General features: G+C 45.0%; 1 non-coding gene and 1 pseudogene across 1 annotated transcript; both read right to left on the reverse strand.

Moving 5' to 3' along the window:
• Window positions 1-19,589: 19,589 nt before the first annotated feature.
• On the reverse strand, window positions 19,590-20,059 carry LOC122106470 (annotated as a pseudogene).
• Window positions 20,060-24,670: 4,611 nt separating this feature from the next.
• LOC122106583 lies at window positions 24,671-24,803 on the reverse strand. Its single transcript, XR_006147211.1, has one exon. It is a non-coding gene; the product is annotated as a small nucleolar RNA SNORA2/SNORA34 family (small nucleolar RNA).
• Window positions 24,804-25,896: the final 1,093 nt, after the last annotated feature.

Genomic DNA, 25,896 nt, shown 5'->3' on the forward strand with positions numbered 1-25,896 from the left:
CTCATGTATGCAAGGTAAGCACTCTACCACTGAGCCACCTTCCCAGCCCCTTGAGAAACATTTTTTAAAGCAAGGTGTAAAACCATTGTAGATTCTCCCATTTGCAATTGTGTGTGTGTGTGTGTGTGTGTGTGTGTGTGTGTGTGTGTGTGTGCAGACCAGAACTCAGGATCTCTTGCTCTTGCTTGGCTTTTCACTCAGGGCTGGTTTCGAAACATAGATCCTCAAATCTCAGCCTCTTGAATAGCTATGGATACAGTTGTGAGATACCAGCTTTCGTGGCAAATCAAGCAAGCCCAAATTTTAAGTTTAAACTTTTGTACCAGGAAAAAAAAAAAAGTAGGAGCCAGGTGTGTTGGTGGGTCACGCCTGTAATCCTAGCTACTCAGAGGCTGAGATCTGAGAAAATCATAGTTCAAAACCAGTCCGGGCAAGAAAGTCCATGAGACACTTATCTCCAATTAATCACAGAAAATGCCAGAAGTGGCACTGTGGCTTAAACGATAGAATGCAAAAGGAGCTCAGGGACAGCACCGAGGGGCCCAGAGTTCAAGCCTCAGAACTGGTGGGGGGGGAGGGCGGGGGAAAGAGCGGAAAAAAGAAAAAAGTAAAACGGTATCACTTATTCAGCCTTTAAATTTGCATGTGGCAGCAGTGATAGTAGACACCATGTTGAAAATAAACTATACAACTTATAGGTGGGAGTGGGAAGGAAAAACAGAGAGACTGAGGGAAGTGGTGACATTGTCCAAAAAGAAATGTAGTCTTTACTTGGCTTATGTAACTGCAACCCCTCTGTAACATGCTTTTATAATAACAATAAAAAGTTTTTTTAAAAAAGTGCATGTGAGGGGAAGGAAGGAAGGGAGAGGTGGCAGGATGAGAGCCCCTTTATCCTGAAAGATATAAGAAACCAAATAAGCCAGGCGCCAGTGGCTCACATCTGTAATCCTAGCTACTCAAGAGGCTGAGATTTGAGGATTATGGTTCAAAGCTAGCCTGGACAGGAAAGTTCACTAGACTCTTATCCAGGAAAGTTCATGAGACTCTTATCCTCAATTAACCACCTGAAAACTGGAAGAGCTGCTGTGGCACTTCCAGTGGAAATGGAAGTGGAAGAACACTAGCTTTGAGCAAAAATTGCTCAGGGACAGCGCCCAGGCCCTGAGTTCAAGCCCCATAACTGACAAAAAAAAAAAAAAAAAAGAAACCAAATATAGTCACTCTTGCTATATCACCGTTCACTTATTGCAGCTTTGATGTATAAAAAAAATTCTATAATCCAATTTTAATGTCATTCTAATTCTGCATCATGGAATTTTCGCTATATTGTGGGATTTTGCAGTATGTAGGTATTTATAGGGAGCATATGAAATGGTCATAAGAATGTAAAAAAAAGGTTTGGGGCTGGGAAGGTGGCTCAGTGGTAGAGTGCTTGCCTTGCATGCCTGAGGCCCTGGGTTCGATTCCTCAGCATCACATAAGCAAAAAGAAAAAAAACCGGAAGTGGCGCTGTGGCTCAAGTGGTAGAACGCTAGCCTTGAGCTGAAGAGCTGAGGGACAGTGCCCAGGCCCAGAGTTCAGGCCCCACGACTGGACCCAAAAAAAAAAAAAAAAAAAAAGAATGTAAAAAAAGTTAATAAGAGGGTAGGAAAGGGGAAAGTTTATAGGAGAGTGGGAACGGTTTATAAAGCCTTAAAATATAGATGTATAAATAATTAAACATAATGCTGCTACTTCGTGGATTTTCATGTTTATTAGGGGTCTCTGGAATGTAACTCCCCGAACAGGTGAGGGATCATTGCACATGCATCCAACTTCAGGGATGCCCTTTGGATAGCACCTTGCAATGTGCTCAAAAACAAAACTTAACTTTTAGCACAATAATGTATTTTTTTCTGAGAATATATCTTAAGGAGAATATAAATCCCAAAGGAAAGGTACAAAAGTAAAGCAAATTCCACTTTTGCTGCTATCTTATTTAAATATGCAGAGCTAGAAACTGAGTCATTTGTGGACTATAAGGACTATTTAGGAGCTTGGACACATCCATCAGAAAGAAGTAAAAAGCTGGGTGCCAGTGGCTCACACCTGTAATCCTAGCTTCTCAGGAGGTTGAGATCTGAGGATTGCTATTCAAAGCCAGACTCTTATTTCCAATGAACCACCAGAAAACCAGAAGTGGCACTATGGTTCAAAATGTTAGAGTGCTAGCTAACCTTGAGTGAAAAAAACTCAGGGATAGCACCCAGGCCTTGAATTCAAGCCCCAAGACTGTTTAAAAAAAAAAAAAAAAGCCACACCGGGGAGTTGAAGGCAGGGCAGTTGGTAGAGCACCAGCCAATAAGTGAAAGTGTCAGGTACTGATTTCAAGTCCTGCTCTCACAGCACACCACTTATACTGTGCTGTAATTACGACTATATAAAGCTATGTACATACAGGCTGTGGCCTGGAGGACTAGGCACTTACACCATTTCCTGCCATCTCTCCTCCTCCAGGATCCTGCAGCAGTGAGCTAGACGCATCATGCAGTGCACTGTAGGGCACAGAAGGAGCTTAATTCATGTTGGAGACACAGATGTTCATTCTGTGAATGGTCTTGTGAAGCTCACATAAAAACAAATCTGGATTCAAACTTGAACTTTGACTTCAACTCAGCCTCCCCTGAGACCTAACCAAAACCTCTTCCGCTCACACGCCTGATCCCGCTGTCCATTACTAACACATAGCCACCCATTTATCTGAAGTGAGGGATTTTAAAAGATCAAGCAACATGATAGCTACATAGGCAGCAAACAGTGAAGTAGGCCTGAAATTGAGACAGGAGGGCCAACATGGGTTAAATAGGGAGAGCCTGTCTTAAAAAAAATAAATCAAAAGAGACTTTTAAGGACAATACTTAGATCTATGCAGTGGTAGCCATACACTTGGGCAGGTTTCCCATAGCCCCACTTCGGGAAAGGGGCAGAGCAAAATGCCTCTGCAAAATGTAGTGGAAAGTAGAAACAGAATTAGGATTAGAGCTAAGCACCAGCCACCCAGGAAGCCACTGTGTAAAGCACTGCTGTCTTGGAATTAAGGGACAGGTCACAGAAGGACTTGTAAGTTAATGCTCTAGTAGACACATTAAAAGGTGCTGGAAACTGGTGGCTCACGCCTGTAATCCTAACTACTCACAAAAAAAGTAAAATTAACTATAATATATTTCATATTATTATTATCATTTTCAGTTGTAGGGCTTGAACTCAGGGCCTGGGCACTGTCCCTGAGCTCTTTTGCTCAAGGCTAGTGTTCTACTACTTTGAGCCATAGCACCACTTCTGGTTTTCTGGTGGTTAATTGAAGAGTCTCACCCATTTTCTGCCTCCAGCGGGCTTTGAATTGGGATCCTCAGATCTCAGCCTCCAGAGTAGATAGGATTACAAGCATGAGCCACCAGCACCTGGCTATTTCATTTTATTTTTGACACAGAGCCTCAGTAGATAGCTTCAGCTGGCTTCAAACTTGTGATCCTCTGGCCTCCAACTCCTGGATGCTCAGATTGCAGGGATATACCTCCACACCCAGCTTTTTAGTCTATTTTATTTAGTGAAAGCAAAACTCTGAAATATAATCTTGTAAACATATAATCAATAAATTTTTTTCTTTCTAAGATTTTAAATTACAAGTTATATTTTATACTTACAACACATCTCATTTCGGAGCATTCACACTTCAAATGCTCAGTGCTGTAAAGCAAGGCCTAGTAGCAAGGCCCTGAAGTCCTCCAGCAGAGGGGTAAAGGGAAGGAATAGGTCAAGTGCTCAATAACAGTTTGTAGACAGTGAGCAACGGTTCCCAAATTGAACATAACAGATCTAGAATTTTTGCTTATTTATTTATTTGGTACCAATACTGGGACTTGAAATCAGGGTGTGGGACCCTATCTCTGAGGTGTTTTTTTTTTTGCTCAAGACCACTGCTCTAAAACTTGAGTCATAGTTCTGCTTCTAGTTTTTTTTTTTTTTGTTTTGTTTTGGTTTTTTTTTGCTGCGTAAGTGGAGATAAGAGTCTCATGGAATTTGCTGCCAAGGTTGGCTTCGAACCTTGATTCTTAGATCTCAGCCTCCTGAGTAGCTAGGATCACAAGCAGGAGCCCAGCTAAAACTTTTCTTTTGTTCCCTTCCTTTTTCCTTTTTTTCTTTTTTCCTTCTTCCTTCTCTTCCTTCCTTCCTTCCTTCCTCCTTCCCCTTCTTTTTCTCTCCTCTTTAAAAACAAAACACAAGGATACAAAGCAGTTGGGATAAGGAGAGAATGATGGAAGAGGTAACATTGATCAAAAAGCATTGTACTCATAAACTGACATATTGAATCAAAACCCTACTGTACAACTATTTAAAGATAATAATAAATAATTATTTTTAAAAGCAGGGCCCTGGTGGCTCATACTTTAATCCTAGCAGCTCAAGAGGCTGAGACCTAGAGTATTAAGTTTCAAAGCCATCTCAGGCAAAAAAAGGTCAAATAACTAGCAAAAAAACTGGGCTGGAGACATGACTCAAGTCGTAGAGTACCAGCCATGAGCAGGAAAACCAAACCAATGGGAATACCCTGAATTCAAACCCCAGTACCAACAAATCAAATAGATCATTCTTTAAGAATTGAGACAACCTCTATGTATCAACTTTAAAATAATAATAACACTAATTTTTCAAAAAAGAGTTGAGACAAATGTCTACCTGCCAACATTCATCCAGGCAGAGAATCCTGAGAATCCTCATTTTTCCTCCAGGTTTGCTGCAGGCCCAGATATGAACAGCTATTTTCTCTGGGCCCCAGGACACATGCAGACTGCCCCAGGCCCATGGTGAGAGGTAACCAAGGTAAGTTGTCTGGGCCCCATAGTGGTGGGGACAGATTCCATAGGTCCCACAATCCTTTTCTAGTAGTGTTTTCAGTGTTTGCCAAGACTCTCCAGATCTTTTCCTGCCTGAGTTTCACTTTGCATGGGAAGTAAGCTGGTGACCAAAGCTATGCTTGACTAGAGAGTCCCTGCATTCATCTCTGGGCTTGAGGTTCATTTTGAGCCCTAATGTAGGGCATCTCCTAGAATTAATCATATAAATTATTGCAGAGAGAAGAGATTTTAAGAGGAAGAATTTTGAGATGAGAGCAACAGAGAATACAAAGAAAGTCATCTTTTTAGGCATAAACTTACCAGAAGTTATTACTTCTTTATTTGCATTTCCTTTCCTTTATCAAAGTAACACACAAACACATACACACAGTTATGCAATGGTTTGTGCAGTTGCTATGAGACCAAGAAAGGCCTGTGTGTGAGTCGCTCCGGCTTGCCTTCCCGCACGGAGGGCCGTGGGAAGTACTGGGAAATTTCTCAGATGCTCCCAAGAATGTTGAGAGTTCTGAGTAATCACATCTTTTTGGACTTCATGTGGGAAAATGTAGTGCCAATTTCCTTTTAGAGACAACGGTCTTTGAAAGTTGTTTGGCCATAAGAGTTTTCGTTGTTTATGGTAAAGTCTGTGGAAGGCCCAAGCGAGTGGGAAATCCTGGGGCAGGGACAAGAATGAATTGCCTGCCTGAAGTGCACAGTGAACTTGAATTCCCCTGCTAGAGATCGGCTCCATTGTTCATGTGATCAGCCTAATGCATTACTAATGTTCCTATCATTAATTTGCTTTGTGAACTCAACCCTTGGTATCTTCTCACTACCTCTAGGCATCTCAAAGGTAGAACCTCTGACACCAAGTGTCCAAGCCCACGCGGGCATCCTTCACTGAACCCTTCCATGCTGTAAGCCCTTTTCCCCATTCAAATCTCTCTCCAGGGTTACCTCCTCTCTGGGTGCCAGACCCCATCTGCTAAGTTGACCAGGAGGCAATTAGATTTCCAAAGAAGAAAAAGGCAAAAGGAGAACAAAGGGAAGAAAGTAAAAATGTGAGCCCACTTGAAGGTGCCCAGTCCCCCTGTCTGTGATAGAAAGTAGCTATGGTGACAACTGGTGTCACTACCACCTAACTCCCTGGAGCGATCAAGGAGGGGATTTCCAGGCAGGGGAGGGGTGGGAGAGCAGGTATGGATCTGCTCTCACACACACTGTTGGGACAACTTGACCCCGGGACAGCCTGGCCCAGGGCAACTTGACCGGGATGCACAAATGACAGCTCCCTCCTCCCAGCCTGACCATGCTGCTTTGCCTGGGATCTTAGTGTCTGTCACCAAACTTAAAAAACAACCAAAAAACTTAGGGAACACAATAATAATCACAATAGAAAAACCTTGTAATTCCACAAAAGGCTCAGATACTTAGTGGCTGTAATCCATCAAAGGGGGTTTGAATCCTCTTCTTGGAAGGAGGTGCAGGCCAGGAGCTGGTGCTTCATGCCTGTAATCCTAGCTACCCAAGAGGCGGAGACATAAGTGAGAATCCAAGTGCAAAGCCAGCCAATGCAGACAAATCCAAGAGGTCTTATCCCCAATTAACCAGCAAAAAAACTGGAAGTGGAGGTCTGGCTTAAGCACTAGAGCCAAAAGGCCAAGCAAGAGCTCAAAGACCTGAGTTCAAGCCCCAGTATGAACACACACACACACACACACACACACACACACACACACACACACAGAGGCAGAGAAAGGGTGAGCCCCTGGCATTCATGAACCTCTTTGTTATAACTGACCATTAGCTAGCTCACTCTGTCCAGGTAGCCTCTGGGGAGCACACAGCATCTTCTGCCCCCTGAGGAGCAAGACTATAGGGAAGGCCTACTTTCCCAGTTTGGGGCTGGGAAAGTGGTTCAGTGGTAGAATGCTTGCCTTGCATGCATGAGGCCCTGGGTTCGATTCCTCAGCACCCCATAAGCAGAAAAAGCCAGAAGTGGCGCTGTGGCTCAAGTGGTAGAGCGCTAGCCTTGAGCTGAAGAGCTGAGGGACAGTGCCCAGGGCCTGAGTTCAGGCCCCAGGACCAAAAAAAAACCAAAAACCAAAAACAAAACGAAACTGGGGGCTTAAGGGTGTCCCACAAATGTCCTTTCACTTTTTCTGTTGTTCATCCAGTCATTTCTCAGACTTCTCTGGAAATTGCTAGAGATTGGGGGACACAGAACTCACTCCCAGTCCTGGTTCCAGGTGAAGGGAAGGAGAGGCCTGTCTCCTTCAAAGGCCAGTTTTCCTCCTGGAAGTGGAAAGCCCTCACTTTGAAATGCAATGACGGGTGTGGTTTAAGTGCAGGCTAAAGCTCCTGCCTAGCATACAGAAGCCCCTGAGTCCAACCCCAGTACTGCCAATGAAAGAAAAATCAGAGAGAGACAAGGAAAATGCCTACAGAGCAGTTTCGCCCGTTTGCAAATGATCTTTGGTAAGCACTTGTGTGAGTCACAGCCTCAGTCCTCAGTGACACAGAGCATGTGACTTCCAATTGCCCAGAAGAATGACTGACACCTACCCGGGCCTCCCCACCCCCAAGGGGCTCTGTTAACCCAGAACCAGGAAGCCAAAGCTTATCTTTCTTTTTCTGTAAACGCTCAGTCAGCTGCTGAGTTTCAAGTTCCTGTCCATACATAGTGCTCCTGCCATACATGGACTGCAGGTAGCTCCTGAGTGGCTGTTGTTCTAATTATCTAAGCCAAGTACCTTTCTCCAAAAGGAGCAAATTCCCCTGGCAGATGTCCTGAAAGGGGGAAGGTGGGGACATCAGGCCTAGCTCCAACTCCTGGAGGAGCACGGCTGACTTTGTAGACTGGCAGAAGGTCAGCCTCAGCCATGTCCCCAGCCACACCCCAGACCTGTTTCCGCCTCCTGATATATGCCCCCAGTCTCATGTAACCCACAACCAATCCATTCCTGGAGCAAAGCAGAATGGGAAGGCAGCAGGAAGCCACTCCTACATCCATGGAGCCAGCTGGCTGATAGCTGGTGACTATCAGGCTGAGGCCTGAGTCATGGCACTGTCATAGCCCTCAGTGGAGGACTGACCCACAGAGGAAATTACACAGCATTCTAGCCTATAGCGGAGGCAGGGGCTTTTCCAAGAGCATCAGTTGGGAAGGCTGACACCATCTCACCCACATTGGAATCCTAAGGCCTGGGGACCCCCCATTGACTTGAGGAGAGAGAACCTGGTGACTTCACCCCAATCCATCTGCGACAGAGATGCATGTTTAACCAAACCTGTTTTGACATGCACAGTTTCTGCAGCTACAGCCCCCAGTCCATCCACAGCCATCTGCTCAAAATCTCCACCAGCTCTAGGAGCTCACTGAGATATACTGTTCAGGTAGCTATGTGATTCTGGGCTCATTGTTCCATACCTATAGTCCCAAGTACTTGGAGATTAAGACAAGAGGCTGGCTTGAATCCAGAACTTTGGGACCAGCCTGGACACTACAGTGAGATCCCCAATTCTACAAAGGTAAAATGGGAAAAATTCAACACTATCTTTTAGGTTTTTTTTTAATCTGTAAAATAGGTCTTGAACACATAACTCACCAAGTTATGGAGGGAATTAAATAAAAGTATATACAAAGGTTGAGTGTTGTGGTTCACAACCATAATCCTAGCTATTTGGAAGATGGAAGCAGAAGGAGCAAGAGTTGGAGGCCAACCTAGGTCAAGTTAGGTTCTACCTCAGAAATAAAAACCAAAAGGGCAGGGGTATAAATCAAAGGATAGACTGCTTGCCTAGCAAGAGTCTTGGGTTCCATTCCCAGTACACAGAGAGAGAGACAGACAGAGACAGACAGAGACAGAGAGACAGAGACAGAGACAAAGAGAGATAGAGTGTGCCAGGCACCAATGGCTCTCTACGCCTGTGATCCTGTCTTCTTAGGAAACTGAGATCTGAGGGCTACAATTCAAAACCAGCTCAGGAAGGAAAGTCTGTGAAACTATTTCCAACTAATCAGGAAAAAAAATCCAGAAGTTGAGTGCCAACTTTGAAGGGAAATAGCTAAGGGACAGTGCCCAGAACCTGAGTGCATGCTCTAGTACTGGCAGGAATGCACATATTCTCCTGTGGCCACACATACATCTATGCTAAGGGTCTGCCAGGAACTGACACAGGGAGGATATGATGCTCATCCAAGTTCTTTCTTCTCAGCCTATCCTGATGCAAGATCCAGGTTGGCACACACCCCTAGGGTCAACCTGCAGTGTTCCCCTTCCCTCCCCGGATTTGTAGTCCCCTGTCCTTCATGCAAATGTGTGGTGGGAGGAGGAGACAGCTCCACCACTGAACGCAATCCATGATTCACTTGGGCAGCCTAACTTGAAACACTCTGCTCAGAGGGCAGGCACCCAGAAGGATTCCCCAACACAGCTGGGTGCTGAGTGCAACAATGTTCATCCTGCAAAGTGCCCTGTGCCAGCCTGTGCCAGGTCCTGCAATGTCAACTGTCCTTGCATGGATGTAATTTGCATGTCTGTTTCTGGTCACTCCTGAGTGCCTTTTACATGGTCCTTCTCCAGCTGGGGTAGGAGACAGGAAAAGCTTGAGCTCTATTTTTATCTCCTTATCAGAGGGTGCTCTATTTTTAGGGTCCCCTGTCTGCTCTCACTTTCTCCCACATCTGGCTTCCAGGAGAAACTATGTGTTTGTAAAGGGTACTGGCTGGAGACTGGGCTGTCTCCTAACCCTTTGGGCTGGATGGGGGTGGGACCTCTGTCACCTTGTCCCCAGCAGTTCAAGCATTTGCTGAACTTGCTGAAGCAAGTCTGGCATTGGAGGGCAGACCAAAACTCCAAATAGCTCAGGGGTGACAATGGGGCCCCTGCAGTTTTGTGGGTGATTTATGTTAACCCATGTACTCCCAACTCAGCAGTACTCAGTATAGTTTGGAATCAGGGTGCAGTAGGGGGGTTGGAGGTTTACGTTGTGACTAGAGCTGTGGCTCACGTGGTAGAGCACCAGCTTTGCGTGAGAGTGAACGGCCTGACTTTAAGCCCCAGTACTGGCACAAAAACACAAACAGAAAAAAATGTGTCCAAGATCATACAACTAGGAAATAGCTCCCACATGTGCTTTTCTTCAAATCCTTTTAGACTTCTGGCAGAAAATGAGATTGGAGTTCTATTTTCCAATTCACTTATTCTGGTTTTTTTTTTTTTTGGTGGGGGGGGGGGGGTCCGGTCGTGGGGCCTGAACTCTGGGCCTGGGCGCTGTCCCTCAGCTCTTCAGCTCAAGGCTAGCGCTCTACCACTTGAGCCACAGCGCCACTTCCGGCTTTTTTCTTTTTGCTTATGTGGTGCTGAGGAATCGAACCCAGGGCCTCAGGCATGCAAGGCAAGCTCTCTATCACTGAGCCACTTTCCCAGCTCCCAATTCACTTATTCTGTTACCTATGGATTCCACTGTGGATTGCATTGTGGAAGTTGAACCTTTCACGGTTCCATAGTGTCCATTTCACCTTTTAATGCCATGTATAGTGTGGCTGTTTTCTCTGTATCTTTCTGGGAGTCTTAGATTTTCTTTGTCATTTCTTCTTTGTGCTCTTGAAGTTGTTTTTACATCTCCCCTTTTATTTTATTGACCAATTCTGTCATCTTTTTTTTGTTTGTTTGTTGGTTGGTGGTGGTGTTGGTCCTGAGGCCTGAACTCTGGGCCTGGACACTGTCCCTCAGCTCTTCAGCTCAAGACTAGCACTCTACCACTTGAGCCACAGCACCACTTCCAGCTTTTTCTGCTTATGTGGTGCTGAGGAATCAAACCCAAGGCCTCTTGCATGCAAGGCAAGCACTCTACCACTGAGCCACCTTCCCAGCCCCTGTCATCATTTCTTTAATGGTTCTTTTGTATTCATCTCTTCTTCATTCTCACTTGAATCCTTCCCTGGATTGTTGTTGGCTATTGGGCTTAGTTTGTTGTCTTGAGTGCTCATGAATCTTGTCATTTTTTTGTTGTGATTTGGGCATTTGGATTCAGAGATTGTCAGGGCCATCACTCTAGTTTGTCCTGTTTGCTTCTGACTAGTGGCAGCCCTTGCTTGGCTTCAACTAGTTTACACTGGGTAGCCTACCGTACTCTGGGTCCCAGGGCCAGCAAAGGTGCTAAATAGAATTGCTAATAGAATTATTTTCACAAGTTGTTTCTCTGGATCTGGGTGTAGCAGTGACTTGCTGCTGATTTCTGTCTCTGTCTGCTGGGCCGCTACAGTCACCTGGCCTGGCTGCTAGGCACTAGGCAACTCTCACTGCTCAGCTGCTCCCACCATTAGACTGCTCCTGACAGGTCAATCTCACAGCTGCGTTGGTTGTGAGTTGGTTGTAGAACTTCAGAGGAGCTAGAACAAAAAGTCAAAAGTATGGAAAGAGGGGGCTGGGAAGGTGGCTCAGTGGTAGAGCGCTTGCCTTGCATGCATAAGGCCCTGGGTTCAATTCCTCAGCACCACATAAGCAAAAAGAAAAAAGCCAGAAGTGGCGCTGTGGCTCAAGTGGTAGAGCGCTAGCCTTGAGCTGAAGAGCTGAGGAACAGCACCTAGGCCCAGAGTTCAGGCCCCACGACCGGACCCCCAAAAAAAAAAGAAAAAGAAAAAGTCGCTGTCTTCTTACCAAAAGTATGGAAAGAGAAGTCCAAAGAGAAGTCCAGAAATGGACAGACTCAGCTAAGAAATCAAATGTACCCATAATTGAGATCAATGAGGGGGAAGAATTTAATAGTAAAGACATTGAAAACCTATTCAGTGGGGCTAGGAAGGTGGCTCAGTGGTAGAGCGCTTGCCTTGCATGCATGAGGCCCTGGGTTCGATTCCTCAGCACCACATAAAGCAAAAAGAAAAAAGCCAGAAGTGGCGCTGTGGCTCAAGTGGTAGAGCGCTAGCCTTGACCTGAAGAGCTGAGGCACAGCACCCAGGCCCAGAGTTCAGGCCCCACGACCGGACCCAAAAAAAAAAAAAAACCTATTCAGTAAAATAATAGCTGAGAACTTCCCCACTCTTAAGAGAGACAATCTTACCTGCTTAACAGAAGCATATAGAACCCCCAGTAGACTGGATTCAAGAAGTCATACTTCAAGACACATCATAATAAAAGCATCAGATGTGAATACTAAGGAACTGATTTTAGATGCTGCAAAATTAAAGAAGGAGTTATATTACAATAGAAAGAAAATCAGAATCACTGCAGGTCTCTCTACACAGACCCTCAATGCAAGGAGAGCCTGGAATGGCATAATCCAAGCCACTGAAGATCAACAACTGCCAACCCATACTGATCTACCTAGTGAAGTTATCATTTACATTAGATGGTGAAACTAAAACCTTGCATGACAAACACACATTAAAACAGTTCATGACAGCCGGGCGCTGGTGGCTCACGCCTGTAATCCTAGCTACTCAGGAGGCTGAGATCTGAGGATCACGGTTCAAAGCCAGCCCGGGCAGGAAAGACCGTGAGACTCCTATCTCCAATAAACCACCAGAAAACTGGAAGTGGCGCTGTAGCTCAAGTGGTAGAGCGCTCGCCTTGAGCTGAAGAGCTGAGGGACAGCACCCAGGCCCAGAGTTCAAGCCCCACGACCGACAAAAAAAAAAAAAAAAAACAGGTCATGACCACTAAACCAGCATTACAAAGAATTCTAAAGGGAGAAATACAATCTGAAGAAAACAGTCAAAATTACACACAATCAGACAAAAATTATTAGAAGATCAATTTAGTAAACATAGGAAAAAAACAAAATACAGGAAATCAAGGAAATGGCAGGAAACAGGACACATCTCTCTATAATTTTAAGTATTAATGGACTCAAGTCTCCAACAAAAAGAAGAATAATAGCAAATTGGATCAAAAATAAGATCCACACCAGGAGCCGGTGGCTCACACCTGTTATCCTAACTACTCAGGAGGCTGAGATATGAGGATCGCAGTTCAAAGCCAGCCTGGGCAGCAAAGTCCATAGACTCTTATCTCCGATAAACCACCAGAAAACCAGAAGTGGTGCTGTGACTCATGTGGTACAGAGCTAGCCTTGAGCTGAAGAGCTCAGAGACAGCACCCAGGCCCAGAGTTCAGGCCCCACAACTGACAAAAACAAAAAATAAAAAAATAAGATCCATCCATTGTTTGCATTCTGTTTTGGGTTATTTTGGAATTGATTAAACCTTCTATTAATTATGATATATTTCTTTTAATGTATTGCTTGTATGTCATATTTCACTGAATAAATAAAAGATACTAATCTCTGATCTTAGACAAAAGAATTCATACAGACATTTGCACAAAATAACATACCTTTAGATATAAAGAACTGTCAAGAATGTTATAAAGGCCACCAAGCTAACTTAAAATAGAAAATAGACATAGGGTCTTTCCTTTACCACCCCACCAAAAAAATTAAAAATTAAGAATTTAATGAAAGAAAGAAAGAAGGAAAGAGAGAGAAAGAGAGAAAGAAAGAAAGAAAGAAAGAGAAAATGAGATTGGCCCTAAACTACTGTTCTGGACATAGGTTCCAGTATCTTCAATTGTCTTTCTTCATTCTTTTGCTTACAAGGTAGGTAGCTTTTTTTTTGGTAGGTACAGTTGTGGCTGATTTATTTGATTTTATAAAAACAAAATTCTCGCTGGGTACCTCAGGTTCATGCCTACAATCCTAGCTACTCAGGAAGCTGAGATCTAAGGATTGAAGTTTGAAGCCAGCCTGTGCAGGAAAGTCCAGGAGGGCCTTATCTCCAATTAAATACCAAAAAGCTGGAAGTGGGGCTGTGGCTAAGGTGGTAGAGTGCCAATCTTGAACACAATAGCTTAGGTACATTGCCCAGACCTTAAGTTCAAGCCCCAAGACTCACACACACACACACACACACACACACACTCCTCTTGGTACTCTTTTGTTTGTTGGAGTAAGGTGCAACTGGCTCAGGCCTGTAATCATAGCTACTCAGGAGACAGATAATCTGAGCTACCTAGGAGACTGAGATCAGGATATCAGTTCAAAATCAGCCCTGCAGATAAATTCTCAATACTTTAATCTCCAGTTAACCAGCAAAAAGCTAGAAGCAGAGTGGGTAGTGCCAGTTGTGAACAAGGAAGCTGAGCAAGAGTAGAAAGCACTGAGTTCAAGTCTTGGACCAAAAACTATTTTTTACAAGTCTTTGTATAAGTACAAAGTCGTGGTAATTGCTGAAGTGTCAGAGTGGAATGTGAATTTCAGACCCCACCCAGAACCTGTACCAGGCAGGACAGCCAGCTCAGACCCTAAAGAAAGCAGCCCCGCTTCGTCACCCATAGGTCCGAGAGGTAGAACCAGCCAGAGGTGGCAGGGCCATGGGAGTGGTAGCTTCTGGCCCTGAGCCTGTTTGGACCAAGTGTTTTTATACGATTATCTTTAAACAGCAAAGACAAAGCGCTTCAACAATGGCCAGCTGTGACGTTCATTGTCCCTGAAGGCTGCCCTGTGGGGACAGCCAAAGGGTTGGTGGTTGGTTGGGCCTAGTCCCAGGGGAAGCCCAGAGCAGACGGGCAGGGGAGGGAGAATGAGGTCAGAGCTCATCCTTCATGTCAGAAGAGGCTTCCAAGGGCAGATGCAGGCCCCCGTATCCCACCCCAGGGCCGTACCCAGTTCTCTGTGTTGTCGTTGGGTTAGGGTTCCTGCGACCGGCACACCCAGCCAGGCTGGAGGGTCAGGGCATATACTGTGAGCCCTGGTCCTGAAGGAAACCTCGTGGCTAGATCACATCCCTTTATCTGTGTGTGTGTGTGTGTGTGTGTGTGTGTGTGTGTGTGTGTGTGTGTGTGTGTGTGTGTGTGTGTGTGTGTGTGTGTAGGTACTGGGATTGAATTTTGGGCAAAACTCTGCGTTGTGCTCTTCTTGGCTTTCTCAGTTCAAGACTTGCCCTCTCCCACTGGAGCCACACGGTTTCCCGTCCTCGTCCCTTTATTGAACTCTTTCCATTACCCTAGGGAGCTTTCAGAGAAACGGGAAATGCTCTCTGGATGGTCTATCCGGGTTCAGAGCGCTCACAAAATGTATCCTGTTAGTGCAATGTGAGTCAGTGAATCTTAGCGTGGTCTTGTCTCTCTCTCTCTCACACAAACACACACACACACACACACACACACACACACACACACACACACACACACACACACACACACACACACACACACGGAAGGGGAGGCAAGGCCTGGAACTCACTGTGACTTGGACTTTGCCACCTGGAGGGGAGGCAAGGAAGAGGAGGCCCCAAGAGCTAGAACTTGCTCTTGACTTGCAGAGCCGGCTTGGTGTGGCCACGGCTGGGCTAACTCTGCTCGGGTGAACTGTTTTGAAGCAGCTTTTCTAACCCCTTTGCCAAAGGCCTGGAGCCCCAGGGCCTACAGGCTTTGCAGAAAATGTGTTGTTTAGGAGTTGGGGAGTCGTGACTCCTGGCATATTATGAAACAGATGCTCCCTTCCTCCGGGAGCCCTCCCTGCTAACTCTGTGGTAACTAACTCTGTGCTAACTCTGTGTTTCCCTTCCTGAAATTTGGCCTCTCAGGATCTTCCAAAGTAGACTCTGAACATTAGTATTCATTGTATCAAGCGACATTTTCCTGTCATGGCAGTGTTCCTTCTTCTTGTGCAATATACTGATTCCTGAGCTCTTTTCCCCAGGCCCAACCTGGGGACTGAGTGAGAAACCCAAGCACTTGTGAGTGAAGACCATTTTGGGGTGTACCTCCAGGCTGGAACTAGGCAGCCCAGGTGGAAAAGAAGGGGTACTAGTGCTGGATTGCAGGAGTCAACTAGGATTGCTTTCTGACACAAAACCGTGACCAAATAAAAGACTTCACAAAGCCAGTGGCTGGTGGATCACGCTTATAATCCCAATTAGTCAGGAGGCTAAGATTTAGTGGATCACAGTTCTAAGCTGGCCTGGGAAGATCTGGAAGACTGCCATTTGAGGGCAGCCTGGGCAGAAAACTCTGTGAGATTCTCATCTCCAAAATGACCAGCAAAAAGCTGGGCTGGAGGCATGATTCAAGTGGTAAAGCAGGCAAGCTGTGTGAGATTACAAGGCCCTCAGTTCAAGCCCCTGTACACTAGCCGAAAGAAACAGGTAGACAAAAATAAACACTTTATATTCTTTACTTCATATAGCTACTAGCATTATAACTTTCTGATGAATGTTAATGGTTGTATTATTCAGTATGTCTTTTTGCAGAGGAGAAGGGTGGTGCTGGGGATCAAACTCAGGGCCTCACACATGCTGTCACGCAAGCATTTGAATTAATTCTTTTTTAATTTTTTTGGGGGGTCCAGTCATGGGGCCTGAACTCTGGGCCTGGGTGCTGTCCCTCAGCTCTTCAGCTCAAGGCTACCACTCCACAACTTGAGCCAAAGCGTCACTTCGGGTTTTTTCTTTTTGCTTATGTGGTGCTGAGGAATAGAACCCAGGGCCTCAGGCATGCAAGGCAAGCACTCTACCACTGAGCCACCTTCCCAGCCCCTGAATTAATTCTTTTAATGATAGATAAAACTACCACAACCCTTTTGCCCGTATAAAGATGAATAAATTGAGGCACAGCCAGGCTAAGGGTTGCATACAAGGACTTGAGGTCAGGAGGTCACTACTAACCACTGTGCTGGACTGCCTTTCCTGGGGTAACTGCATGGTGGACCCATCAAGCTAGGTTCCAGGACCCAGGACTGTTATCTTTGTCATTCACAAAGAATACTCCATCAGTTCCAGAAGCCTGGTCAGTGAGAAGCCTGCCCAGTGGCCAGCAAGTGCACCCAGCCAGACCTTGGGTCAGCTCCTATCACTGGCTGCTGAAGGGTGGGTCTGCAGAGAGCTAGATTTTTCAGAGGAGTGTAAAACAATGGGCTGGAAGGTAGGTCTTATTGGGCGCAGGTGGCTCAAGCCTGTAACCATAGCTACTCAGGAGGCTGAGATCTGTGGATCGTGGTTCAAAACTAGCTAGGGTAGGAAAGTCCATAAGACTCTTATCTCCAGTAAATTACCAAAAAAGTCAGAAGTGGTTCTATGGCTCAAGTGGTAAAGTGCAAATCCTGAGCAAAAGAAGCTCAGGAACAGAGTCTAGGCCCTGAGTTCAAGCTCTAAGACTGGCAAACAACAACAACGAATAACCAAGATGCAGGACTTTTGGCATTCCAGTGGCTCATGCTTGTAACTCTAGCTCCTCAGGGAGCTGAAATCTGAGGATCATGGTTTGAAGCCCAGGCTGGGAAGGAAAGTCTGTGAGACTCTTATCCCCAGTTAACCACCAAAAACCAGAAGTCAAGGTATTGCCAAAGTAGTAGAGTGTCAGCCTTGCACAAAAAGCCCAATATAAACACAAAAATAATAATAGCTTGGTGCCATACAATCCTAGCTATAATCCTAGCTACCCAGGAGGCTGAGATCTGAAGATCATGTCTTAAAGCCAGCCTGGGCAGAAAAGTCCATGAGACTCTAATCTCCAATAAGCCACTCAGAAAAAGCCAGAAGTGGTGCTGTGGTTTAAGTGGTAGAGCACTAGCCTTGAGCACAAAGAAGCTTGGGTATAGCACCCAGGCCCAGAGTTCAAGCCCCAGGACCAGCAAAAATATAATAATAATAATAAAATGTAGGACTGGCAAGCCAGGAGAAAGTTCTTCCCCTTAAGATCACAGGGGCCTGGCTGCAGAGGAGCTGGGACAAGGATTTCCAATAAGGGACTGACAGCCCCCAAATGAGTCAGTTTAGGAGGCTAGTGGACGCTGTGGCAGGATGCCCCTATCCTCGGGAATGAGCTGGGTGGCTTTCTGGCTCTTGGAAGTAGAGCTTGGAGCAAAGAGTAGGACAGGTTGCTCTATGAGTTTTCTGCATCTGAAGCCATCTAGCTATCACACCAGCAGCTCCACTGACAGGGACATTTATGAGGCTATTTATTCACTGCACTCACGTCTTAGTCAAGGGGAAAAAAAGATATATAAAAAGATGCTTGGGAAATCTGAAAAGCTCGTTAAGGGAATAACTCAGAAAGATGATTCGTCACATCTTCATTTCACAAAGGGAACCAGAAGTGTTGCAAACACACTGCTCTTTGCTCTAAATAAGTGATTGAACAAGATCCGGACTCTTCAGCTCAATGCTGAAGCCCCAGGCTCCTGTCCCAAAGATTTATGCTGGACAGCAGCAGTGTCATCTTTCAGAGAACGGTTAGGTCTGGAACAGCTGCCAGAAAAGACATGATTGTGTCTGAGGAGGAGGTCAGGGTGTTCTGGAACACCAGGAAATCTGACCTTGAATCCACCTCAGGAAGTAGGAATTGGCCAATGCTCATTACAACTTTGGCTAGGGCTCAAGATAACAGCCAAACCTTCCAGCACAACATGAATGAGTTTCTGGATTTTTTTTTCTTACTTTTTTACCCTTTCCTATCTATATTATTATATACAAGTACATGCACATGAACTGTAGTCCTGAAAGTATAAAGAGAGAATAGAAATAAAATATTGTGTTCTTATCTGGGTGCCGGTAGCTCACGCCTGTAATCCTAGCTACTCAGGAGGCTGAGATCTGAGGATCATGGTTCAAAGCCAGCCCAGGCAGGAAAGTCCGTGAAACTCCTATCTCCAATAAACCACCGGGAAACCAGAAGTGGCGCTGTAGGTCAAGTGGTAGAGTGCTAGCCTCAAGCTGAAGAGCTGAGGGACAGCGCCCAGGCCCAGAGTTCAAGCCCCAGGACCAAAAAAATAAAATAAAATTATGTTCTGTTTGGTCTTTTTTGAGACAAGGTCTTGCTATATAGCCATGCTGGCCTCACATTCACAATCAGACTCTGCCTTCTGAGTGTTGGGATTATAGTGTGAGCCAACATGTCTGGCTAAATTGTGTTATTTTGTTGTTGTTTTTGTTTTTCCCAAGCCAGACGTTATCCAGCTTTGTTAAAGATACTTTTCATGATATTTCAGGCAGGACGTGGGCAATCTTTTTTCTTTTTTGACAACAACTTTCAAACTCCCTTCTTAGATGGATTATCAAAATCAGAAAGCCACTATAACACTCATGGACATCTTCCTTTGCAGCTCTGAATAGGGGAAGTTTAGAGCGAGGTTTGCCATTTCATATTAAACATGTTGTTTAACAACTCTTCACTAGCCGACCCTGACTTTCAGGCAATGAAAATGGCAGAATTACAAACCTGAAAAAAATCTTTGATTTAGAAGAAGAAACCACTGCTCTCTTAACGAACACCATCTTGCTGCTGCTGATGTGACATCCAGACGGCCTGGCACATTGGAAAAACAATTTGGGGCCAGGGAAGGGCAAGGTCCCATGGTCTCTGGTTGTAAGGGTGTTAAGTCTATGCGGATGACAGAAAAGGAGGTGGATAATAGTTATTTTGAGTTTTCCCACATCACAAAGTGGTTGTGTGTCAAAACAAGGGAATCCCTCCTCCAGGGATCCAACAAGAAGCCTCTCAAAATGAGCAGGGAAAGGTGTTCTCCCCTATATTTATCCAGCTTGGGAGACATTCTATTAGGAACAGATGCTCCTTTCCCCCCAACAAGTGTCCTGTGTGCTAACAACATAGTAAAACCAAATTTTGCATTTTTATAAAACTTGATAAAAAGTAGTATTTCCAACTGTCCAGTCACCCCAAGTACACAGTTATCAAAAATGCACACACTTCACCTGGTATCTCCAGCACCTTCAGCTTTCGGTGCCTAGTCTGCTTGGCACCTCTATTTTCTGCAGGGTTATTTCCATCTTTGCCAGTGTCAGCTTTCCCCTTCTTCCCTTTGGGTACTTTCTCTCTCTTCTTCTCAGGGGCTTTTGTGGCTTGTGCTCTGGCTTTGGAGGATCAGTTTTCGCAGACAACCTGTCAGATCTCTGTGGCTCATCCTTCCCCTTTGTTTTATCTCTTTTAGTATCACCTTCAGCCTTTCTCTTGGGACTGAGGCTCTGTGCCAGGATGCAGTGGCCCCAGCTTTGGTCTGTCTGGGGGTCCTTTTCGCCTCTTCACACTGCTCCCTGGCTCAGTTTTATGTTCTTTGTCGTGCCTTGCTTTGCCAAGATAAGTTGCTTGCTTATTTGCAGTTCTGGGGTTTGAACTCGGGGCCTTTGGCTTGTTAGGCAGACATTCCCTGACAAGATCCATGATTGTAGTCCTTTATGCTTTCTTTCTTTCTTTCTTTTTTTTTTTTTTTCAAATAGAGTCTGCTTTATGTCCAGTTAGCCTGAATTGTGATTCTTCTATTTATGCTTCCCTGTTGTTGACCACATCAATCGTTTTATTAACTGAGATGGAGTCTGACAAACTTTTTGCTTAGGCTGGCTTCAAAACTGCAAAACTCCCTATCTTAGACTTGTACTAGGATTACAGGCATGAGCCACTGTGAACTAACTGTAAGTTGTTTTATTTTGCCTGTTCATGGGCTTGCAGTCAAGGCTTTGTGCCCTTGTTTTGATTGTTTGCTCACCCAAACACTCTACCTCTGGAGCCACACCTCCAGCCCTGTTTGTATTGGTCAATTAGACATGGAATCTTGAGGATTTTTCTGCCTAGACTGGCTTCAAACTGAGATCCTCCCATCTCGGCCTCTTGTGTAGCTAGGATTATAGAAGTGAGCCACCAGCACCTAGCAAGTTGTTTAATTCATTTTTTTGTTGGTCGTGGGGGCTTGAACTCAGGGCCTGGGCACTGTCCTGAGCATTTTCTCTCAAGGCTAGTGCTCTACCTCTTTAAGCCCTGATGCCCTTCCGGTTTTCTGGTGATTAATTGGAGATAAGAATTTCACAGACTTACCTGCCCTGCCTAGCTTTGAACCAGGATCCTCAGGTCTCAACCTCCTTACTAGCTTGAATTCCAGGTGTGAGACACTGACACCAATTTTTCTGTTTGTTTTTGTGCAGATACTAGGGCTTAAATTCAGAGCTTAATTTCTCAACTTTTCCCTCAAGGCTAATATTCTACCACTTGAGCCACACCTCCACTTTCTATTTTTTGCTAGTTAATTGGACTATTCTGCCTAGGCTAGCTTTAAATCACAGTCCTCAGAGCTCACTTTCCTGAGTAGCTAAGATTACAGGCCTGAGCCATTGGTACCTGGTAAGTTGTTTTTTTGTTTTTGAAGTACCACAGAAATGGAAGGAAAAAAGGTGAACAAATGCAACAATGGTACTTACTACACACTATGTTGAAAATGAACTGTACAACTTGTGGGTGTGGATGGGAGAGAAAAACTGGGAGAGAGCAAGGAAAGGAATGACATTGTTCAGAAAAAAATGTATTCTTTACCTGACTTATATAACTAACTCCACTGTATATCACCTTTAAAATAATTTTTAAGTACTTTCCCAAATGTCATGCCCTACTTAACCACCCTGTAATTTCCCTAATTTTTCACAGACATCACATAGTGTATTTTTCAGTCAACTAGAGTTCATTCATACCAGCTTTATACATCTCATTGTGTCACCATTGGCTGAGAACAACTGCAGCGCTAGTTTGGCTTCAAGTTGATGAGTTGAGAGAGTTCAAGACTTAGCCACAAGTCTTAGTAAAAGGTCCTTGAGCTGGGGACTGAACCTAGTACTGCCTCAGCCATGGGACAAAGGACAGGTCTTTTCTTTCTCAGACTAGTCATAGAGGCACAGACACAGACAGACAGACAGACAGATTGTCTTTTTTTTTTTTCTGCTTATGTGGTGCTGAGGAATCGAACCCAGGGCCTCATGCATGCAAGGCAAGTACTCTGCCACTGAGCCACCTTCCCAGCCCTCTCTTTTCTTTTTTTTTTTTTCTTTTGCTTGTCCTGGGGCTTGAACTCTGGGCCTGGGCACTGTCTCTGGGCTTCTTTTGCTCAAAGAGAGCATCTATTTGAGTCACTACCACTTCTGACTTTTTATGTGATTAATTGGAGGTAAGAGTCTCACAGACTTTCCTGCTTGGGCTGGCTTCGAATCATGATCCTCAGATCTCAGTCTCTTGAGTAGCTAGAATTACAGGCATGAGCCACCTGTGCCTGGCTACATATTCTGTCTTGTGGTGCAACTCCTAACTTGCTGATTGACATCTTTCTTTTTTTTTTGGGGGGGGGGTCCGGTCGTGGGGCCTGAACTCTGGGCCTGGGCGCTGTCCCTAAGCACTTCAGCTCAAGGCTAGCGCTCTACCACTTGAGCCACAGCGCCACTTCCGGCTTTTTTCTTGTTGCTTATGTGGTGCTGAGGAATCGAACCCAGGGCCTCAGGCATGCAAGGCAAGCGCTCTACCACTGAGCCACCTTTCCAGCCCTGATTGACATCTTTCTATAAAAAGATGTCGATCACTTCTGGAAGCCACTCTGCCTTCTGCTAGCCCTAGAATATCTCCAGTTCTGCTCACTCTTCTCTGGGCTGGGAGTCACCAGTTTACTAGTAGTCCTGACAGGACTTTCCCTAAGGAATGGTAATTCCTAGAGCAGACATTTTGACATCACTCATAGCACTTTTAAAATTAGTAACTTAAAAAAATAACCTAATGAGCAGCAAACGTGTTTTACAATTTGAACACGGCTTCTCTCCTGGCTTGTGGTTTTGTGTTTGTGCTTGTGGTTGTCTATGCCCAGCTGTGCCTTTTTCTCTCTGGTTTAACCTCCATGGCATTTACTGCATGTGCATTTCTCCTTGTTTCAGATATCTACTGCTGTGTAACAACTCCAGAACTTAGTGGCTTGATTTGGTATTTTCCATGGCCCTGTGGATAGGTAGGTAGGTTCTTCTGTCATACCTGGTAAGACTCAGGTAACTGCATTCAGCTGGAACTCAAGTGGGCTCCTGTTTCTCTACAGGAAGTTCATTTTCCATACTTCTCTATCCTCCCTACACATCCCATCTTGTGGGCTGGTCAGCCAGGGATTTTTGAAGACAGAGTAGCTGGGTCCTAAAAAGGGGGATGCTCCAAGGACAGACTAAAGTGAAAGCACCTCACAAGGCTCTTAAGGTGGCTTCCTTAACAGGCCATTAGCCAAAATCAGGCCACATTGCCAAAGCCATCCCTGTGGGAGAGGACTTCAAAAGGGAATGCATTCCAGGAGTCCAGCCCCTTGCAGGGCACAGCTTGGGTGTTTTGTCCACCACAACTTCATTGTTATTGCAAAGGACTTTTAATAGTTACTTTGACCTTTTTCAGCTGCACTATTTGAGAGTAAAGTTGATATTGGAATTGTGATTTTGCAAGCCAAGTTTGTAGAAGAGACTCGCTGGTGACTGAGCCTGGCCTCCACTCAGCGCCTTCCCCATGTCAAGGTTTGGTTCACCTCTGCTCTGCTTGGCCCTGGCATGGGCAGGGACAGCCAAGGATATGTCTTTCTGCAATAAGTAAAGAACATCATGTAACTGGGTGCTGGTGGCTTACATATTAATCCTAGATACTCAGAAAGCTGAGATCGAGGTGCAAAGCTGGCTACACACACACACACACACACACACACACACACACACGAACATCATGTGAGAGATAAGGCTAGTGATACTTAAAAACATATAAGAATAAGCAGAAGATACAAAAGTCCCTCTGTGTGTCTTCTTCCCTCTGGGAAAGGAGGGAGAGCCTCTAAAGTAGGCTGAGAAATACAAACATAGCTCTTGCTACAAATTTGCAACCTAGATCAACCATGCCAAAATAAAGTCCAGATGGACTGGGACTTAAGAAAATAAAAGACCTGGAGGCATGGGCACCCATTAGGTTGCCAATTTACAGAGACAACCCTCCTGCTGCCTGTTGCTAGCCAGGATTTTAGCACAGGGCTCTCAGGAGTTAAATGTGCCCTAATTTCTGGGATATAATTAGAGTCTTCTCCCTGGGCTTGGCTCACCTCAGCTCCTTGCCCGTCACCTGTGAGCAGCTTGGCTGCACAACCATGCTCTCCAGCTGAGTGGCAAGCTACAATGGAAAGCCTCTGGCACAGAGGAAGGCAAAGTACCTCCTTAGAGAGCAGCAAGCAAGAGTCCAGGTGACTTTCCATGGCCTTCCAGGCCACATGGCTTTATTGTCCTTGCCCTCATTCAGGGGTTTTGGTTACTTGGCATGAAAACCATACTTTATATTGCCCTCCGTTATGCTTTGTCCTGACTGTTCTTTTCTATCAGGATTGGTGTGTGGGGCATGCTCCATTTTGGATTCATGTTCCTGAGAACAAATTTAAAGTGAGCACAGCTTTATTTATTTTCTGATAGCCAAAGAGAATAGCATGAAGAAGAGAGTTAAGCAGGAGCCAGAGGCTTACTCCTGCATTCTTGGAAGCTGAGATCTGAGGATCATAGTTCGAAGCCAGCCTGGGCAGGAAAGTCTGTGACTCTTATGTCCAGTAAACTACTAAAGGGGAAAAAAGCAGGAAGTGGAGCTATGGCTCAAGTGGTAGAGTGCTAGCCTTGAGCAAAAAATCTCCCTGATTTTCTCCTAGGTAGTGGTGCCTCACACCTATAATCCTAGCTATATAGAATACTGGAATCTATGGATCAAAGTTTGAAGCCAGTCTGGAAAGATAAATCTGAGAGAGTCTTACCTCAGTTTAACTAGCAAAAAGCTGGAAGTGGAGGTGTGACTCAAGTGGGAGCACCAACCCTGAGCAAAAGCAAAAGCAAAACAAAACAAAACCAAAAACAAAACACAAACTTCTAAGTCTCTGATTTATTTTTAAACTTTATTTTATTGTAAAGATGCTGAACAGAGGGGTTACAGTTACATGAGTAAGGTAATGAAAACATTTCTTTTGTTTTTCTTTTTTCACTATGTTTCTTCCCATCAAATGGACCATTCTCACTGCAACAATGAATAGCCCACAGACCAAAGAAAGATATTACTCTAGGCTCTTGTTTGAAACCAATAGCTACAGCAATCACTAGTCTTGATTCAGGGCCTAATGAAAACATTTCTTGTCAAGCATTTTAGCCCCTCCTTTGTTGTTCTCCCACTATCCCTTCCCTCCCCCACCTCCCTCACTCCTTCCCCCCCTCTGATTTTTTTTGTAAGTTTTTTTTTTTAAGGGATGATACTGACATTAAAGTTCTCCTATTAGGGATGGGATAGAGCTCAGTAGTGGGGTGTGTGCTTAGCTTGTGTGAGGCCCTTGGCTAAACCCAAACATATACACACATACATAAACACACACATGGTTATACTTTGGAAACAGTGTTTATCTGGTTAGTCTAAGTATTAACTTATTTAAAGGTAACTTCTTATGATATGCTCACTAGTGTTTCCTTTGGAATTAGAGGTAGGAAGATGGATGGAGATATAATAAATAAAATTGTCCATGAGCTGATAACTAGAGCTGAAGATGGGATTTACCTTTTTTGTATAATAATAATACTGGGGCTTGAACTCAAAGCCTGGGTGTGGCCCCTTAGCTTTTATACCCAAGGCTGGTGTTCTGCCTCTTGAGCCTCAGTTCCAATTCTAGTTTTTTGCTGGTTGAGAGAAGTCTCAGGGAATTTCCTATCCTGGCTGGCTTCAAACTGCAATTCTAAGATCTCAGCCATTGGAGGAACTAGAATTACACACATGAGCCACTGGCGCCAGGCTGAGATGGTATTTAATCTTCTGCCCACATTTATTTATATTTAAAGGTCTCCATAGTAAGTTAAAAAAAAAAAAACCTAGAAGGCAACCACCCAGGGATCATCACTGTTGACATCTGTGATGTTTGTCATCTGGTCCCTTTTTCTGTTTGGAGGCTGTGCTAACTTGAAACAGAAATGACCGTGGCTCCCTTTGCAGCCTCCCTTGCATGGCATACAACCAGGGCTCCTTCCACCACACCCTCTGGGCAGACCTTGAATCAGAGGCTAATAATAGGAGGGATGTGTGGAATCCATTCCAGCCACGGTAGGACAGCCAAAGATAGCTGTATATGGGGCTTGGGAGGTCAGCGGCTTCACAGTGAACCTCCCTGGCTTTCCAGGTCACTTGGAGGTTTTCAAGACTCTTCGGAAATCTTTCCATAAAGATTCTGT

This window comes from Dipodomys spectabilis, unplaced genomic scaffold (genome assembly GCF_019054845.1).
Source record: "Dipodomys spectabilis isolate Male_0828 unplaced genomic scaffold, ASM1905484v1 ptg000042l, whole genome shotgun sequence".
Classification (NCBI taxonomy): Eukaryota; Metazoa; Chordata; class Mammalia; order Rodentia; family Heteromyidae; genus Dipodomys; species Dipodomys spectabilis.